The sequence below is a fragment of the Symsagittifera roscoffensis genome, chromosome 7, assembly GCF_963678635.1.
Source record: "Symsagittifera roscoffensis chromosome 7, txSymRosc1.1, whole genome shotgun sequence".
NCBI lineage: Eukaryota > Metazoa > Xenacoelomorpha > Acoela > Convolutidae > Symsagittifera > Symsagittifera roscoffensis.
The window spans coordinates 26026862-26032861 of NC_087068.1; the positions used below are offsets into that span (position 1 = coordinate 26026862).

At 35.2% G+C, this 6000-nt stretch overlaps 1 protein-coding gene across 2 annotated transcripts in view; it reads left to right on the top strand.

Moving 5' to 3' along the window:
* LOC134851606 (uncharacterized) overlaps window positions 1–6000 on the top strand; it is a 113303-nt gene that overhangs the window by 99463 nt on the left and 7840 nt on the right. The window lies entirely within an intron of this gene.

Consider the following 6000-nt stretch of genomic DNA (forward strand, 5'->3'; position numbering starts at 1 on the left):
TGCAATTTTTTTTATATCCCATTGAGAATATCAATTTCCTGATTTCAAATGTAAAAACTTATTTCAACTCCGATAACTTTTTGTAAAGTTCTGGGGGTATGAAAATTGCCAAATTTGCCATGTTCTGGACTAAATTATGCGCTCTTTGAAGAATTTATTCATAATGCTAAGAGTAACGCGAATTATCAATTGAATTGAAACTAGCTAATTAGTCGTATTAGTGGTGTACGACTCAAAATTTTACACAGTGATATTCTCCAACATGTATAGGTTTTCAATATTTTCTTTTCCCAAAAAGTATTTGATATAAATTAAGGGATAGTCTGAACATTCAGGGCTTTGCCCTGACATACGAGCAGTCCTGTTTGGTTTCTAGTTCTTTTTGGGAAGTTTTCCTGCTCTTATGCTGGTGTATGATGATTATGATTTTTTTTATTCGGTTTTTTAACTGTGAATCATCTTCTCTTTATCTTGCGTATTCTCTAGATATCGGTTGAAATTTTGATCTTGAAAAATAATGTGTCTTCTATTTGCTTTTGGTGTGGTGAGCATGCTTCATAACGAGGCCAAACTGTGCATTCTGTGCATTGTAAGTGGATTCAGCAACAGGCCAAAATCAGATTTGTCATGGAATCCGCAACTTTGCTACTTTTCTTTGATCTTCTTTGCTGTTTTGGTTTCCACAATCAAATACCTAAAACAATGTACCGCTCAAAATCGCTCCGAAAATAGGTGATTTTGCGGAATCCGCAACCGTATTTGCGGGATCCAGAACAGTTTGCGGAATCCACAAACAAATAATAAGACATTTGTATAGTTAAATTGAGCTATTGCCGATTCCGCTACTTTAAGCGTAACTGGAATCCGCAAATTGTAAGTAGAATCCGCATTTTGTTTGCGGATTCCATTTACATATATGTATATATGTATTATAGCGTTTGAAATTATATTTGGTCACCAAAAAAATCAATCTCAATTACTAAAAAGATCATTTACCAATTGACAACCAAATGTTTGGTATCAATTCCTGTCAACCCAATTTCGATCTCAAATACTGCAAACTTCGATCTCAACTTCGATCTCATTTCATTAGAATCACAAATTCAAGCATAAGATTAGAAATTTAGGAAGGTCTTAACATAACCCCAAGTTTGATTCAAGTATTCTCGTTTTTATGATGTGTGCTATGATTTTTTATGATTGCTATACAAAAGCTTTTGAGGTTTTTTTCATGTCAACTTTCAGTTCCTCGTGAGATGTTTTGAGTTATGTTTACGGGGTGAGAGAGTTAATGTTTCAAGGGATCAGTGAATCAGTTTCATCCTATGAGTGCTGTGTAGATTGAGCGCCGTCGATTGACGGGTCCATTGAGATTGGTGAACTAGGGTTGTCCTTGTTGAACAGTTTGTACGGTGTCGGTGACAAAAGGGGACCATATCCAGTTCCGAAGCAAAAGTTGATCTTCAGTTATTACGGGTTTTATAGACTTGCGTTGGACTACATGGTGTAGGAGGGACATCACAACTGAGAGCCGGCCAATCGAATAGTATTGATTAGAATACTGAGGACGGGTGAAGACGGTAATTATTGGGGTACTGCTGGAAGTATTGGCGTGCGGTGATAAGGCCCAAAAGGAGAGACCGGTCAGGGCTTCAATGTGTTTTCTCGTTTTAAGCTAAAAGACAGACCTTTATGGACAAATTGATGAAAATGATGTTATTCTACAGTTTTGATCAAGCTTTTCATTTAATCTTTTTTTTGTGATTTTGATCAGATAGTATGATGACATGGGTCTTTTCCTAGGTAAAAGTGTTTTCAAAGTTTGATGGTTATACTAACAATAATTTGAAAATGTTTTCATAGCCTTGAACAGTGAAAAGCAGCAAAAAATGTAATTCGACGAATCAGTGTATAAAGGAGACTTTCATCACAGTTGTTTTCAACATTTTTAGAAATAGTTTCGAACGTTATTCTTCTGAAAGATATTTATGGCAGCAAGTTATCTTTAAAAAACATAATCAAATGTTTTAGTTGTTGCGTAAAATGAATTTTGAAGAATTGTGAAATTCAACAAAACACGCCAAATGCTGGGGCCTTATTGCAAATTGTTGCTGGGGCTTATCTTATAGAGTAGCTCCTAATAAAGTACACCGCATTTTTGTCACGCTATCTGAGATGATAAAATCTGGAAGATTATGTTTTATATGGAGAAAGCCATTTTGATGTGGTGGGTATCTTTGTCATATTTTTCAATTGCATGGCTGATATTACAAATATAGTCATTTGTTTGTAAATCCGACTTTCGAATAAAACGGAATATCTGTATTAGGTGCGGTTTTTTTTTATTCAGTCAACTTTCACCGATCGAAATAATAACTTTCAGCAAAGTTTTTTTATACCCTATTGAAAATAACAATTTCCAGAGTTCAAATGTAAGAATATATTTCAACTCCGAAAACTTTTTGTAAAGTTTGTAAAGTTTATGTAAAGTTTGAAAATTGCCAAGCTTGCCATCTTCTGGACTAAATTATGCGAGCTTGGAAGAATTTTTTTCATAATGCTGAGGGCAACGCGAATTACCAATTGTATTGAGACTAGCTAATTAGTCGTATTAGTGGCGTAAGACTCAAACTTTTACACTGTGACTTTGTCCAACATGTATAGGTTTTCAATATTTTCTTTTCCCAAAAAATATTCGATATACATTAAGGGATAGTCTGAACATTTAGGGCTTTGCCCTGCCCTGATATACGAGCAGACTTGTCTGGTTTCTAGTTCATTTTGGGAAGTTTTTTAGCTCTTATGCTGGCGTATGATGATTAAGTATTTTTGTATTCGGTTTTTTAACTGTAGATCATCTTATCTTAATCTTGCGTATTCTCTAGATATCGGTTTAAATATTGATCTTGAAAAATAAAATGTCTTCTATTTGCTTTTGGTAGGGTGAGCATGCTTCATAACGAGGCCAAACTGTGCATTCTGTTCATTGCAAGTGGATTCACCAGAATCAGATTTGTCGTGGAAGCCGCAACTTTGCTACTTTCTATGATCTTCTTCGCTGTTTTGGTTTCCTCAAGCAAATACCTAAAACACTGTACCGCTCAAAATTGCTCCGAAAATAGGTAATTTTGCGGAATCCGCAAACAAATTTGCGGATTCCAGAACAGTTTGCGGAATCCACAAACAAATAATAAGACATTTATGTAGTTAAATTGAGCTGTTGCAGATTCCGCAACTGTAAGCGGATTCCGCAAATAGTACCTGGAATCCGCAAATTGTAAGTAGAATCGCAATTTGTTTGCGGATTCCGTATACGTATATGTATATGTGTAGTATAGTGTTTGATCTTATATCTGGTCACCAGAAAAATCAATCTCAATTACTACATTGAATAACTACCAGTTGGATACCAAACGTTTGGTATCAATTCCTGTCAACCCAACTTCGATCTCAAATACGGTCAACTTCGATCTCATTTTACTAGAATCAAAATCTACTAGATCTTCAGTAATTGGGATTGATGGAATCCCAAACACTGACCAGTATTTGGGATTTATGCAATCTCGAATACTGAACTAATTCGGCGATATGATGTGCGTTGTGTTTCCAAATATTCTCAATCCAATGACTACAAAAATTGAATTTATTCCGGTTAAGCTTCCAAAAAACCAATAATTGGAATTTACGCAATCTCAAATACTGACGCAATCTCAAATACTGACTCAAATACTGACTAACATTTTGTGGAATCCATTTACAATTGCGGATTCACTTAGATTTTGTGGAATCTACTTACAGTTGTTCCTAGCTAAATTCGCTTCTTGCGGAATCCGTGGCACAACAAATGTGTCGACAAGATTTACGCTACAAGTACTTGTACGCGGAATCCACGGAAGTTTTGTAAGTGGAATCCACTTACATTTGGAACTTGTTTAAAGGTTTGACTATAGAATCCAGTAATATACAGACACAAAATAGTGCGCCTATCCAGTGCACTGTTTGGCCTCGTAATGTAACTTATTTGTGCGATATTTTGTTAATTTTTGTTTCTTCAGTCAATTGCAGTAGCTGTTCTATTGCTTGTTGGTCGGATTTGAGGTGAAGATGTTTTTTTGATTGACGGGTCCAATGAGATTGGTGAAGTGTGTTTCACCCGTCTAAAAAACCGCTCAAACCGCTCAAACCTTGCTTCAAATTAGGTGAAAAATCTCGACTCGGGTTGTCCTTGTTGAACAGTTTGTACGGTGTCGGTGACCATATCCATTTCCGAAGCAAAAGTTGTTCTTCGGTTATTACGGATTTTATAGACTTGCGTTGGAATACATGGTGTAGGAGGGACATCAAAACTAAGAGCGAGCCAATCCAATAGTATTAATTAGAATACTGGGGCCGGGTGAGGACGGTAATTTTTGTGGTACTGCTGGAAGTATTGGCGTGCAGTGATAAGGCCCATGAGGAAGGACCGGTCAGGGCTTCAATGTGTTCTCTCATTTTAAGCTAAAAAGACAGTATTTTGTGGGCAAATTGATAAAAATGGAGTTGTTCTACAATTTTGATCAAGTTTTTCACTTAATGGTTTTTTGTGATTTTGATCAGATAATATGATGACATGGGTCTCTTCCTAGGTAAATGTGTTTTCAAAGTTTGATGGTAATACTAACAAGACTGCTCAAATCAGAGCGAATCCCTGAATGTTCCGACTTCATTTCAATTTCAATGAAATTGCTTAATTTGAAAAAAATGATGAAAAGTTAAAAAAAGTTTACGTTTTTTCAGCCTTTTTTGAAAATCGTCCTCCCACCTGCAATTAATTAAACTACAAAGTGATAAATTTGCACAGGTTGGATCAAATTTGGAACAATTTCTAAATTGAATTAAATCTCCGCTTACGCGTTAATCATCGCGCATGAAATATATCGCACGTTAATTGTCCCAAATTGGTCAAATTGGCAATCCTTAGAACCTAATAATTTCACGAAGAAGAGCGAAATTATTAGGTTCTAAGGACCACAGCTAAGATACCATTTTAAAAGACCACAGCTAAGATACCATTTTAAAAAAGACTACAGCTAAGATACCATTTTAAATTTGAGCTCAGGATATCAATACTTCTTGAATGATGTTTAAAAACTCCGTTAAAGTTTGTGTTAGTTAAAAAGCCGAAATTTGAGTCGAGAAAAAAAATAACGTGCACAATTATTCCGTCATTTAATTCAAAAATAGTGGGAACAAAAAGGTTTGACCTGAAATTGATTTTTTTGGTCTTATAATAGCATGCATTATAATTTTCAGACCATATGTGTTAGTCGTGCGGTGTCTTGTTGTTCCGACTTGCGATATGAAAGTTACGGAATATTTGTGCTCGGGTGGGTTTTTTTCTTCAGACAATTTTCGACTTTTTAACTAGCCATTTTTGACGGAATTTTTAAATATCATTCGGAAGAAGTTGTTGTACTGAGCTTAAAATTGAAAAAAAATTTCACCTGTGTTCTTTTTTTGTAAAGTTACCCCCATAACTTTACAAAAACTGATCACATGTGAAATATTTTTTCAAATTTAAGCTCAGTACAACAATTCCTTCCGAATGATATTTAAAAAATTCCGTCAAAAATGGCTAGTTAAAAAGTCGAAATTTGTCTGAAGACAAAAAGCCCACCCCGAGCACAAATATTCCGTTACTGAAGATTGCTATTTTGGCCAATTTGGGACAATGAACACGCGATATATTTCGCGCTAATAACGCGTAAGCGGATATTTAATCCGCCTTAGAAAACGCTCTAAATTGGTTGAAAGAAGCTTATTTGCCATAATTAATCTTGCGAACCTATCCTTTTGTACTTTATATGGGGGGGGGGTTGATTTTCATTTAAAAAATTCAAATTTTAGAAAAAAAACGTTCTTTTTTATCTATTACATTTAATTTTTTTATGTTATTTTTGTTCCATAAAACCTAAAAAAGGCAGTCGGAACATTCAGGGCTTCGCCCTGATACGAGCAGTC